Source organism: Pelobates fuscus, chromosome 6 (genome assembly GCF_036172605.1).
Source record: "Pelobates fuscus isolate aPelFus1 chromosome 6, aPelFus1.pri, whole genome shotgun sequence".
Classification (NCBI taxonomy): Eukaryota; Metazoa; Chordata; class Amphibia; order Anura; family Pelobatidae; genus Pelobates; species Pelobates fuscus.
Window position 1 is genome coordinate 284,311,828 of NC_086322.1, and position 14,100 is coordinate 284,325,927.

At 47.2% G+C, this 14,100-nt stretch overlaps 1 protein-coding gene across 1 annotated transcript in view; it reads left to right on the forward strand.

The window, feature by feature from the left end:
* The window catches only part of LOC134615004 (unconventional myosin-Id), a 120,645-nt gene that overhangs the window by 52,827 nt on the left and 53,718 nt on the right, over positions 1-14,100 (forward strand). The gene's annotated exons all lie outside the window — the stretch shown is intronic.

Sequence of the window (14,100 nt, forward strand, 5' to 3'; positions counted from 1 at the left end):
AGGGGATGATCCCTTCCTGGAAGAAGGGCTGCAGCGGAATAGGCAGAGGGGACGTTACCTGCCTGAAAGGAGAGCTGCAGCTGAATAGGCTGAGGGGACGTTACCTGCCTGAAAGGAGAGCTGCAGACTGAAAGAGCTCCTGAGAAACCCCAGTCCAGCTTCAGCAACTAGGGTGGAAGCATTCCAGGGTCCCTGCAAGCGGATTGGGCGGAGGTACTCGGTGGTATTTTACGGGAGCTAAGTCACAGATAGGATTTGTTCAATCGTGTTGAGATCTGAGGACTTTGGAGGCCAAGGCAACACCTTAAACTCTTTACTCTTTATCACGTTCCTCAAACCATTCCCAAACAATTTTTGAAAATGGCCACTGGCATTCGGGAACACCATTGCCATGAAGGGGTGTATGTGGTCTGCAACAATCTCTGGGTAGGTGGTATGTGACAAAATAACTTGAATGCCAGGACCCAAGGTTTCCCAGCAGAACATTATCTATAGCATAGCACTCAACAAGTTGTGCTACAATAGCTCTTCTGTGTGATGTGGGGATATTTATGGGATAATAATTGTAACAGTTTGAGAATTTCCCACTATTTAAATTCTCAGATCCCTAATCGTTATCGTGTTAAATGAAATTTATATCACATAATTAATATCACAAATTGTTATAAAAATATAATTTTTATTTTTAACAATTTAAATTAATAATGATGAGTAACATGCATGATAATAATCAATGGAATTTTCAGTATAACATGAATATGCAATACTGATACCGGAGAAACTGACGGAAGCCAAGCACAGAGAGATGGACACAGGTTTCTTCAGGAAGGAAGAGATTCTTTATTGGATCACCGATCGGGACTCAGAGGGACTAGCGTCACCAAAATACAGCAAAGTCTGAGTACTGAATACATAGAGTACATTCCTTATATAGCACTGTAGCTCCTCCCACAATTAACTACACCCACACATACCCTTAACCTATTTAATAAATAGAGTCTAAACTCATCCATCCGGTCTAACCACGTGGCTCATCTGATACAAAGGAGAGGGACGCGTAATTCCAGTTCTTACATTCCTGCACCTGGTCAGTACAGTGATAACAGTATCTTAGCTACGTGTAATTAACTAACTGATACTACAAACACATATACATACATATGCCTTGTGGCAATCTTAGCCTGCTAAACTTGTATTTTACTGGAATTACATCACATTCCCCCCTTTGATGCCTCTGATATTTCACAATTACTTGAGGCATCACTTAACCTTGGTTTGCATATACCTCAGGTTACCATGAACCAGACCAGACTTATCTTATGATGTGAATCTTTTTTTTTTTTTTTTTTTTTGAAATTCTTTATTTTTCGATTGACAGATTCAGTAAATACAGGCGTGATTAATTAAGGTTATGCATGGGCTTATGCAAAAGCCGTATTTCAATAATTATAACAGTACAACACTTTGCAGGGGTGTCCATAGCATGTGTCTGTTATTCGGTGTTGTAAATTTAAGGTCGTCTGTTAAGATTCTGTTCTGTCAAATTTTTATGTAATTAAGAACATCTAACCGGGTTAGGATGTAACTACGGGTAAGAGAGGAAGAAGATGAGAGAATTTGGGGTTCGTTGAGTGAGCTAGCGACAGTTTGGGTTGGTCGGTGGGACGTGGTGAGGGGACTCCATATTTTGGGGTCTTCTGTGTAAGTCATTGTCTTGCCAATTTTGTGTGTATGGTGAAGGCTTTGGTGAGGGGGGTATCCGCTAAGGTAGGGGGGGGACTCTTCATTTTGTGATAGGTCCGATTCCTTATTCGTGAGGCTTCCTCCTTCGTCGGGAGATACTACTTTGCAGGTTTGAGTTTATTTTCAGGGATCACTAGCCTTAAGTGAACTTGTGGGCCTTAGTGCGTGTTGTTGTACGTGGTCTTTTGGGTATTCCCTCCCGTCGTTTGTCTCTGTCTGTCTTGGGGTTATGTCGCCTGGGTGTGTCTGGGTTGGGGTCGGTTGCGGTTTGCGTCTGGCGTTTTGGTTTTTCTTTATTCTACGCCCTCATCTGGCGTGACTGTCTGGTTATGGCGTGTGCTGGATATGAAATGGATGCCCCCATAGGGGCGTCCTGTGTCCCGAGCAGTGAAGGTCTGTCCTAGTTGTGTGTCGTGGGACCACTGGGGGATAGGGATTGGGGGTGTGCGGTCGGGGTTGGGGTTGTTAGGATGGGGGAATGGGGAGAGGGTTCCCCGAGCGGGGCCCCCCAGGCCCCCGCGGCCATGCCATCATCCCGGTCTGTTTGCGGTCGTCCTGCGAGCCGCCAGTGGCCACTGCTCGGACAGCACCCTCTAGCGTGCCCCCCAGGAGGGTATTATGCTGGCTTTTTCGACAGGTATGTTTTCCAGGGGAACCACCTAAGAGCGCATTTGTCGGATCGCTCCTGCAGGGAGGCGGTCATGATTTCCATGTCATAGATATTTTCCACCTTATCCACCCATTGCCTGAATGTGGGGACCGTTGTGCTTTTCCAATGTAGTGGTATGAGGGCTTTCGCTGCTGTGAGTAAGTGCATGGTGAGGGAGTTTTTGTATGTGTGTGCTGGTATGGGCGTGTGGTGTAGGAGTATCGGCAGGGGTTGTAGGGGAAGATCCGAACCTGTGATCTCCTTGATCTTTGTATGGATCATCTGCCAGTATGGTGTGATGCGTGGGCATGTCCACCATATGTGTATGTGGGTGCCCGGTTCGGTGCCACACCTCCAGCAGTCGCTTGTGTCAGTGACCTGCATACGTCTGAGGTCGTCCGGCGTCTGGTACCATCGTGTCAGGAGTTTATAACTAGTTTCCTGGAACTTTGAGCTTATGGAGCACTTGTGCGTGAGGAGGAAAATCTTTCCCCACTCCTGGTCTGTAAGTTGGTTCCCGGTCTCCCTCTCCCATTTGTCTGTGTATGTTGGCCTGCCTTTGTCCTCCGACTTCTGGAGGATAACATACATTCGGGAGATTCCATGTTCCATATGTCTCCTGTTCGTGCACAGCTGTTCAAAGTCGGTGAGTTGCCTGTGGAGGTGGGCTCTACCTGGTAGTAGTGCATGGTACGACTTCACCTGGTGGTAGCGGAATGTGTCCAGTTGTGTGGGTGGCCGGTCCCCCAGTAGGTCCGTCAGCGGCCGGAGGTCAGTCCCCGTGCTCCATTGTCTCAGGTAGATCCAGTCTGACCTTTGGATGTTTTTGAAGGCTGCCGGGGGGAGGCCCCCTGCTAGGTCAGGATTGTAGGTGATGGGGGTGAGAGGGTTTGGGGAGGTCGTCAGTTGACGGGCGTATCGTAGGTCGCACCAGGTCTTGAGTGTGGCGTCAATGATGGGGTTGCCTGTCTGCATATCTGCGAATGTTAGCCGTCCCAGCCAAAGCTTGGACGGGATGGTACCTGGGTACTGTTTAGTCTCCATCTGCACCCATCTTCTGGGACTAGGGCGGGCGTGCCAGTCCACTATTCTGTGTAAGTGGGAGGCCTGGTAGTAGGCAAGAAGGGACGGCAGTCCCACACCTCCCTCGGCTTTGGGGCGTTCCAGGGTGGACCTGCGGATGCGGGTCGGTCTCTGGTTCCAAACAAATCTTCGGATGGCCGTCGCCGCCGATTGGAAGAAGGCTCGCGGGATCCTCGTGGGTAGGGTTGCGAACAGGTAGAGCAGTCTTGGTAGGATGTTCATCTTGACCGCACTAATACGACCGAACCAGGTTATGTACTGGCCTGTCCAACGTGCCAGGTCATGTTGTATGGACGTGAGGATGGGGAGGAAGTTCAGCTGGTATAGCTGGGATAAGTCTTTCGGCAGCCAGATGCCCAAGTAGCGGAGTTTTGTTGCGCACCAAGAAAATGTGAATAGGGAGCTGAGGCGAGCGGCGAGGTCCTCATTCCTCGATATTGGCATGGCTTCGGATTTGTCTAGGTTTAACTTCAGGTTGGATAAGCGGCCGTAGGTCTTGAATGCCTGCAGCAGGTTGGGGACGGATATCGTTGGTTGTTCCAGGAAGAAGAGCATGTCGTCGGCGTAAGCCGCCACCCGATGCTCTTCGCCGCCCACCTGGACCCCCGTTATGCCCCCGTCCCGTCTGACCGCCTCCAGGAAAGGTTCCAGGGTGAGGGCAAACAGGAGGGGGGACAGGGGACATCCCTGTCGAGTGCCGTTACATATGGGGAAGGCGTCCGTCAGGGCTCCATTAATTCTGATCCTCGCTGTCGGTGTGGTGTAGAGCGCCGAGACCCATGAGCGCATGTATGGCCCGAAGCCCATATGTCGCAGCGTTTCGGCCATGAACCCCCAGTCCACCCTGTCGAACGCCTTTTCGGCGTCTGTAGATAGGAGTACTGTATCCCGGTTGGATGTCCTGGCTGCGTGGATAACATTAAGTGCCCGTATTGTGTCATCTCTGGCTTCTCTTCCCGGGATAAAACCCACCTGATCCGGGTGGACTAGGTCAGGCATAATTCGGGTTAGTCTCAGGGAGAGAGCCTTGGTGAATAGTTTCAGGTCGGCATTCAGTAGTGAAATGGGCCTGTAGTTCGCGCAAATGGTAGGGTCTTTGCCCACTTTGGGGATGACTGTGACGGTCGCCGCCAGGGAGTCCGTGGGGAAGTGCCCGCCGTCTCGTATGGAGTTCAGGCCCGCGAGGAGCCTCGGTAGGAGCGTGTCCTGAAACGTCCTGAGGTATGTGAGCGGTAGACCGTCTGGGCCCGGGGCTCGGTGCATTTTTGAACGCTTTAGCGCCCAGGCCAGTTCCTCGAGCGTCAGGGGGCTTTCCAGGTCTTCTGCGTGTTCCGGGGATAGTTTGCGGGTGATGTGTAGCGATAGATAATCAGTGATTTTTCGATGTTGGGTCCGATCTGGGGCTTCCTGTGAGGCCTGTTTCATATTGTAGAGGTCCGTGTAGTAGGACCTGAAGGCCTCCATGATCCCCCTGGGCATGCTTGTGTGGTTGCCTGTCGGCGTCTGAAGCTTGTGGATGTGTTGGGTCCGTCTCTTTGTTCGGAGCATCTGTGCCAGGAGCCTACCGCTCTTGTTGGAGTATTCGTAGAAGAACCTGGTTGATTTCCGCAGTATGTGTTGTTGTTCCTGGGCGAGGAGATCCCTGAGTTCCCTTCGGGTCTCCGTCAGCTGGAGGTAGGTGGTGTCGTCTAGCGATCGTTTATGGGCGCACTCCAGGTCTGCAATTCGTCTTGTCAGGTCGGTGATGCGGCGTGCCTTCTCTTTCTTGCGGTGGGTGCATTTGGAGATAAAGTGCCCACGGATCACACATTTATGTGCTTCCCACAGGGTCAGCGGGGGCATGTCGGGGGTCTCATTAGTATCAAAGTATTGGGTGATGGTCTGGCGTGCCTCGGTGCGGGCAACCTGGTCTGTCAGTATGGACTCGTTGAGTTTCCACTGGCGTTCCATTGGTTTAAAAAGGGGGGAGCTGATTAGTATCGACGTTGGGGCATGGTCAGATTGGTGGGTGATCCCTATGTGTGCCTCCTGGAGAAGCGACAGGTGTTCCTGTGATATGGATGTGAATCTTTTAACACTCATCTTCCTGCATTGGTTCTCCCTGATTTAAAGCCTCATATTTATATATGGCCATTATCTGTGCAGCAGCCTTCCTCTCTGCTATACTTCCTATCAGGCTTTGCACAGACCTGACTACTAAGGGTATAAGACACGGTAGGAGTAGACACAACAGTAAAATCAGTAGGACTCCACCTACCACTGCCTTAAGCCCTCCAAACCACTCATACCAGTTACCAAACCAACTACTTGGATTGTACCCTTTCCATACCTGAGTAGGCACATGCGCTAGTTTAACCATATGGCTAGTAAGCTCAGCTATTGCTTGCCCTTCGTCATCTATTTGAAGACAGCAATTGCTCAGGTTAAACTTCCCACATACACCTCCCTCTACTGCCAAAAGGTAATCCAAAGCTAATCTATTTTGGTAGACTGCTGTCCTCATCCTGGTGTTATGCTTCGCTAGAAGATTGAGTGCTTGTGAGGTCTCATTAGTAATAATCTCAACCACCGCCTGTAATCTTATAATACGGTTGAGCATATAAATAGGGGTTCTATAACCAAAGGTACCATCTTCTGCCCACGTGGCTGGCCCATAATAATCTATGATACGCTGGGGAGGCCATTCATTATCTTCCCAGGTACCTATCTCTAGGGGTCCCCTTTTCTTCCTATGATTCACATCATACACTTTAACACCTAAAGTCTCACCTGTTTCGATAGGTAACAAGAAGAAGGATGGTTTGAGCATACCCAACACACATGCCCCTTCCCAGTCCTGTGGCAGCTCCGAGTAGGCTTTCTTACCACAGATCCAGTACAAATTTGCTGGGGCTCTCCAACTAGATGTGATGGATAGATCAAACCACACGTCCTTTAAATTGGCGTATCTAGCAAACGGGTTTGATGGTTCTGAGACATTTGAAGCCGACCACCAAGTTGTATTCTTTGTATCATCATCATAAGCTTTTTGCCCTAGACAAGTTAATTCTCCTACAGAAGTATTATACATTATTCCTTTCCTTGCTATGCAAACATAACCTATGATGGAGGTCTTTAATCTCCACTCAGATTTACCTCTAACACTCATATGATAATCGGCTTGTGTAGATATTAGTTGGTCAACTGCCTCAGAACCGGACATTACCTCCTTTGCTTCCCAAGGCCATTGGTCTCCCATGTTAGTACCTCCACACACATAGCAGTTGGTAACATTAAGACTACCGGCAATACTTTCAGCTAGGTCTATGAACAGGTTTTTAGCGCTATGGGGGATTTTATTATCTATACTCATCTCTTCATAAAAGGAATGGTATACTTGATGAGTCTGGGAGGATACCGTATCAGTCTCTATCCCTATAAATAATATTGTCCCAGGATCTAAACCCGTCCCGTATATTTGAAACCCAAATAAATTTCCATACTTATCTAAGAACTTGTCGGGGTTATTAATAAGTATATGGACTGGGTTGCATTCCATAGACTTACAATATGGGCTAGTCGGCAACTTAGTCACTATCATGTCTTTATCTACTGTCTGTCCCCAAGTCGCCCACCCCACACAAGACCAATATGGACAAAAGTTATAGTCTTTATTTGGGCATCTAGGACTCACATATTTATTTTTGCTACTGGGACAAATGTATTTATCGTTAGACCCATACGTCCTCTCCCATCTAAGATCCCCACATACATTCCACGGCTTTCTACCACTTGATATCGCCTTACATGCATCAAATAGCAGAACACCCGAAGAATATACGGATTCTAACACCGTCTTATTAATTAGGGTCCCCTGAGGATCTCCATTCCTGAGAGTCAACCAAATTGTACGAGGTTGATACTCTGGACTGAAGCACTTAGGTTCTCCTACTCCTAAATGGCACACACTATAGTCTATATTTAGGTATCTACATTTTGATACCTCTCCTTTACACTCGTACTGTGAATGCCAAATTAGGGTTTGGGAAATATGGTTACCTGTTCTCGTAGTCTTAATGCATACCTCACAGCTAGGAGTGTCGGTACCTCTACCTTCCTGAATATAAAAACACATGTAAATAAACACAATCAAAAGCACATCTTTCGCCGTCATCCTCAGTCTTCGTCCGTGCGATGGAACCTCAGCTTCCAGGATGTGAGGGCTGCAGGGAATGGAGTTCTGCTCGTCTTCACAGGTGTCCCTTCGAGACTTTCCTGGCTTATACACTATGTGATGGTAAGCGGACAGGCTTTATTATGGCCTTCTCACTCACACCTGTAACAATAAAATTTGTAATCCACAATAATTCCTCGTTACTCCGACTGAGTAGTGCGTTTCAACCGGATCCTGCAGGGATTCTCTGGATCTGCTGTAACTTGCCAAGAATCAACTGCTGCTGGCTTAACCCTGGAGTGATGTATCCACGGAGTCACTTCGGCTACTTTTATCGCTGTAGGGGTAGACAAAAGAACAACATAAGGACCTCTCCACTTGGGCCCTAACGGTACATTATTCCACTCTTTAATCCACACTTGATCTCCTGGATGATAACTATGAACAGGGGGATAAATATTCACAGGTAATCTATCTTGTACCCATTTCTGTACCTCCTCCATAGTCTTACCCAACTCTACAACCTGCTGCCGGGTAATTCCTTCTCCCAACTGACTCAAATCCCCCCTTAAGTTACCAAGTACGGGAGGTGGTCGCCCATACATAATTTCAAAAGGAGAGAGGCCCATCCTTCTGGTAGGGGTACTGCGGATTCGCAATAGAGCTATAGGTAAGAGAACGTTCCACTTAAGTTGGGTTTCCTGACACATTTTAGCCAACTGGTTCTTAATAGTTCTATTCATTCTCTCTACCTTACCAGAACTCTGGGGTCTATATGCAGTATGAAGCCTCCACTTTATACCAAGCATATGAGTCAGTTGTTGTAGGCACTGGTGAACAAAAGCTGGACCATTGTCCGATCCTATAGAACAGGGTAGTCCATATCGGGGTATTATTTCTCGTAGCAGGAATCTCACAACTTCTCCTGCTTTCTCTGTACGAGTAGGACATGCTTCTACCCAACCTGAATAGGTGCACACAATTACCAACAGGTAACGATGTCCACCCGATTTAGGCATCACTGTAAAGTCTATTTGTAGATCGGACATGGGGAGTCCCCCCATAAACTGGACTCCTGGTGGCTTTACTGGTCCTTGTCTTGCATTATTTTTAGCACACGTTACACATCTACGTACAATGGCCTGAGTCAAGTTGGACAATCTTGGTATGTAGAAATGTTTCCTGAGAGATTCTTCTGTACTGTCTCTCCCAGAATGTGTCCCATTATGATAGTTCTGGACAATTTCTACTGCTAGTGATGCTGGTATAACTATTCTTCCATCTTCTAGCTGATACCACTTGTTCTCCAAATACTTTCCCGGTTCAGTCTTTAACCACTCCTCTTCTTGAGCTGTATAAACTGGAGTCCATTGAGACAGTGGAGTTGGTATAAGAGCAGCTATATGCCCCACATACTCCTGTCTTCCTGATTCAGCAGCACGCTTAGCTGCACTATCTGCCATCCGATTTCCCTTGGTTACATCACCATCTCCTCTCAGATGCGCTCGACAATGTATGATACCGACTTCTTTCGGCTCCCACACTGCTTCCAATAGTTGTAGGATTTCAGCTGCGTATTTGATTTCTTTGCCTTCTGAATTCAGTAGTCCTCTTTCTTTATACAAAGCTCCGTGGGCATGAGTGGTTAAAAACGCATACTTAGAGTCCGTATAGATATTCACTCTTAAACCTTCAGCCAATTGTAACGCTCGTGTTAGTGCTATCAATTCTGCCTTTTGTGCTGATGTTCCTTTTGCCAGTGGCCGAGCTTCTATCACCTTGTCTATTGTTGTTACTGCATATCCTGCATAGCGGATCCCTTCTTTCACATAACTACTGCCGTCGGTGTAATATTGAACATCGGGGTTCTGGATGGGAAAATCACGAAGATCTGGTCTACTTGAAAATACTTCATCCATTACTTCCAAACAATCATGTTGACTTTCAGTAGGTTGTGGCAAAAGGGTAGCTGGATTTAAGGTGTTTACAGTCTCTAAATGCACTCTTGGGTTTTCACACAACATTGCTTGATACTTGGTCATACGGCTATTACTAAACCAATGATTTCCTTTGTAATCCAACAACGTCTGCACTGCATGTGGGACTCGTACATAAAGTTCTTGACCCAGAGTGAGTTTATCGGCTTCAGCTACTAGCAGGGCGGCTGCAGCTACTGCTCTTAGACAAGGTGGAAGTCCGCTGGCCACTGCATCCAGTTGCTTAGACATGTAGGCAACAGGTCTTTGCCATGATCCCAAGTACTGTGTCAATACTCCCACAGCCATTCTTCTTTGCTCATGTACGTATAAGTAGAATGGTCGTGTGTGATCAGGTAGACCTAATGCTGGGGCACTCATCAAAGCCTTCTTCACATCTTCAAATGCCGTTTGCTGTTCTTGGGTCCATAAGAAGGGGTCATGCTCTGTACCTTTGATGGCTGCGTACAGAGGTTTTGCCAGTATCGCATAGCTGGGAATCCATATCCTACAGAAGCCTGCTGCCCCCAAGAATTCTCGCACTTGTCTTCTATTCTTGGGTATTGGTATTTGGCAGACAGCTTCTTTTCTCTCTGGCCCCATAATCCTTTGACCTTCAGAGATATGGAATCCCAGATACTTGACAGTTGGCAAACACAACTGAGCCTTCTTTCTAGACACCTTGTATCCTGCCTTCCAGAGAATGTGTAGTAGATCGTGCGTTGCTTGCTGACATTTTTCTTTTGTAACTGCTGCTATCAACAAGTCATCTACATACTGTAACAATACACACTCTCCTGGGATGGACTCGAAATCCAATAGATCTTGACTTAGGGCTGAACCAAATAGGGTAGGTGAATTTTTAAACCCTTGGGGCAGTCTTGTCCAAGTCATTTGGCGTTTTGAGCCCGTTACAGCGTTCTCCCATTGGAAAGCGAAAATACATTGACTTTCTGTGGCAATTCGGAGGCAAAAGAAGGCATCTTTGAGATCTAAGACTGTGAAGTAAGTAGCCCCGCCCGGAATTAAAGCAAGCAGGTTATATGGATTGGGTACAACTGGATGTATACTAACAACCGCATCATTGACTGCTCTTAAGTCCTGCACAGGTCGATACTCATCTGTACCGGGCTTTTGAACAGGCAGCAATGGGGTGTTCCAGGGGGAAGTACAGAATTTTAAGATACCATACCGTATGAATTTATCCAGATAGGATTGGATGTTCTTCTTAGCCTTCTGTGGGATGTGGTATTGTCTTAGGCTTACTGGATAAACCCCAAGTTTTAGTTCAATTTTTATAGGTGGAATATTGCGGGCCAGTCCTGGTGGGTTGTTCTCTGCCCAAACTCCTGGTATGTTAAACAATGTCTCATCACTCCTAGGGTTTTGGCTAGTCAACACTGTATAAAGTCGCCACTCTTCTTCCTTTGGTACAGATAAAGTCATAATACCTGAAGGTCCATTAAACTTTAAAGATGTTGTTCCATTTGGTAGGAACGTAATCTGCGCTTGTAATTTTGATAGCATATCACGTCCCAGCAATTGGACTGGACATTCAGGCATATAAAGGAATTGGTGTTTTACTACGTGGCCTCCCAATGTACAGAGTCGACTTTTAAGAACCGGTTTTTCAGCACTTCTTCCAGTTGCTCCTATCACAGTAATAGTCCTTCCAGATGGAGGAGCAACTAGATTAGTCACCACTGAATGTTCAGCACCAGTGTCGATCATGAACGCACTCCTTTTTCCCCCTATTGATACATCGACCATAGGCTCCGCTCGACCAAGGGGGATGGAGCCCGGTCGGTATCAATAGTCCTCCATGACCGTGTCAGCCAATCCTACAAAGTCCCTACCTTCTCTATCGCGGGACCTTTGCGCTGCTGGAATATACCTGTCTTCCCTAACACTTCCTCTGTTCCCATTACTCCCTCTATAACCATTACTCCCTCCGGGGCCTCCTCTACCTCTCGCTCTGCCTCTAAAGTTTCCGTAACCTGACCTAGGTCTGTCTCTCTCAGACTGTTCTCTTTGTGGACACTCGTTCCTCCAATGCCCTTCTTCCTTGCAATACGCGCACTGATTCCTACTCAAAGGCTCCCTATTCCATCTACTATCGCCTCTATCTGGGCCCCGTTTATCTACGCCTGCGATTGCTACCGCTAGCATATCAGCCTTTCTACGCATCTTGCGCTCCTCCTCTTTCTTGCTTTCTGTTTCCCTATTCATATACACCTTATTTGCTACCTCCATTAGTTGGGTGATTGACATACCTGCAAACCCTTCTAGCTTTTGTAGCTTGCGCTTAATATCTCCGTAAGCTTGGCTGACAAAGGCGGAGTTCACCATTCGGGAATTGTCTGCGTCTTCCGGATTAAAGGGGGTGTACAAGCGGTACGCCTCCAATAATCGGTCATAAAAGACACTGGGCGCTTCATCGCTTTTCTGAATCACCTCAACTGTCTTTGACATATTAATAGCCTTCTTTCCTCCGGCTTTCATGCCAGCAATTATAGCGTCTCTATAGGCTCTGAGTTGAACCATATCAGCACCATTTACGTTCCAATCGGGATCGGTGTTGGGATAGTGTGTCGCGGCCCATGCTGCTGGATTAGCTTGGTTCAAAGCACGGGCTCTATCTTCTAATGCTTTAATGGCTGCTTGATTTATTCTTGTCCTTTCCTCATTGTTAAATAAAGTCATTAGTAACTGCTGGCAATCAGCCCATGTCGGATTATGCGTCTGTACTATTGAGGTGAACAGATCAGTCATGGCTTGTGGTTTCTCAGTATACGAGGAATTATGGGTCTTCCAGTTTAAAAGGTCGGTAGTGGTAAATGGGACATATACGAAGACTGGGTCAGCGTGTGCCATTTGACCTGCGGCATCGATATAAGCTGACCCGGGATTTAGGCGAAGAGGCATCTGATAATGCTTTAATTGTTGGGCACCAGTCAACTGTCGGGTTTGGATGGGGCTACGTAGAGAGGCGTCAGTCATGGGTTCCGGTCGGGGAGAGATAGGGTATGGGGATGTGGGAGGTTGGTTTTGGGAAAAGGTTGTAAATAAAACACTTCGGGTCGAGCTAGATGAAGCTTGACCGGAAGTCTGAAGTGGCGCCAAATCAGGATATTCGTTTCTAATGGGGGTGGGTTCTGGTTCCGGAAGGGGAGATTTAGTACGAGGGGGGGTGGATCCTGTACTGGAGGAGGAAGCGGAAGTGGATGAGGGTAATGAGGGGAGGGGTGCAGGGCTTCCTGCGTTTGCGTCACTTCTTCTTAACGGAAAGTAAGGGGGCGGCAAAGGGATCTCGGACTCAGGGGGCGTGTCCAAAATGGGCCTAACACCGGTCCTAGTGGACGAACAAGTCCTAGCTACCATGAGGCGACACTGCTCCTCGTGGCATGTCTGGAGCCATTTTGGCGAGTCATTTACGGCCTGTCTCCAACAGTCAATATAAGGAAACTGGCCGTAAAGTTCAGGCCTACCCGATACAGCCACGTGTAAGCGCTGTACCAGAGTTGGATCCAAACTGCCACGTGGCGGCCATGCCGCAACCAAAGTAGGCCACTCTCTAGTACACAAAGTAACTAAACGCACAGGAGACATCTTTACCCCAAAATCACAAATTTTAAATCCCTTTTTAAAATTCTTCACCATACAACCTAAGGGATCCGGAATCGTTGACTGCGACGCACCCATACTTAACAATGGAACGTCGTCGACAACGAATACTATACACGCGTACTATTCAACAGTCACACCCGTTTCCTCTGGCAACAGCACCACGTGGTACGGTTACCAAGTGAAACGTACACAATAACAATAAACACTCAGGGAATTCCCGTACACACACAGCTGTTACACCAGTCACTATATAATCAATATTATGCCCTTTGGCGTAACTATACAGTCACCCACGCTATAATTCTCTATATACGAATTACCCGTCTATAACACACCCCAGTAACATCGTCTTTTACAAATAGCGGTTACAGTACGGTTAGCATAGGTCAAAGCACAAGTTAAGGTCACAATACAATTATTAGTGGTTATGGTGTTAAACATGCAATGGACGACAATGATTAGTACTTATTATACAATGTCAGTAAATATACAGGGTTATGGTACCGTGCACTATAATACAGCAACACACTATTAACACTCTCGCTAGACGGCTGAGCTCGCGCTATCTAACAAGATATACACTTTACTAAACAATCGTTAACACATTTACAATTCCCAACTAAACTATTGGCCAGTACCTTGAATGGACTACCTAAAACTATATACACCCGTTTTGGTTAGCCACACTGCCCAATCACCACATATACATAGCGAGCTAGAGAACCGAATTTACACAGACGCCTCTTAGTCGCACTATCAAAAGTCTAGTGGGTTCCAAATTTACACGCCTTCCCACTTAGCCCAGATAGGATGAGAACTAGCGAACCGAATTTACACAGGCGCCGCTTAGTCTCCCGGTCCCTCCGACC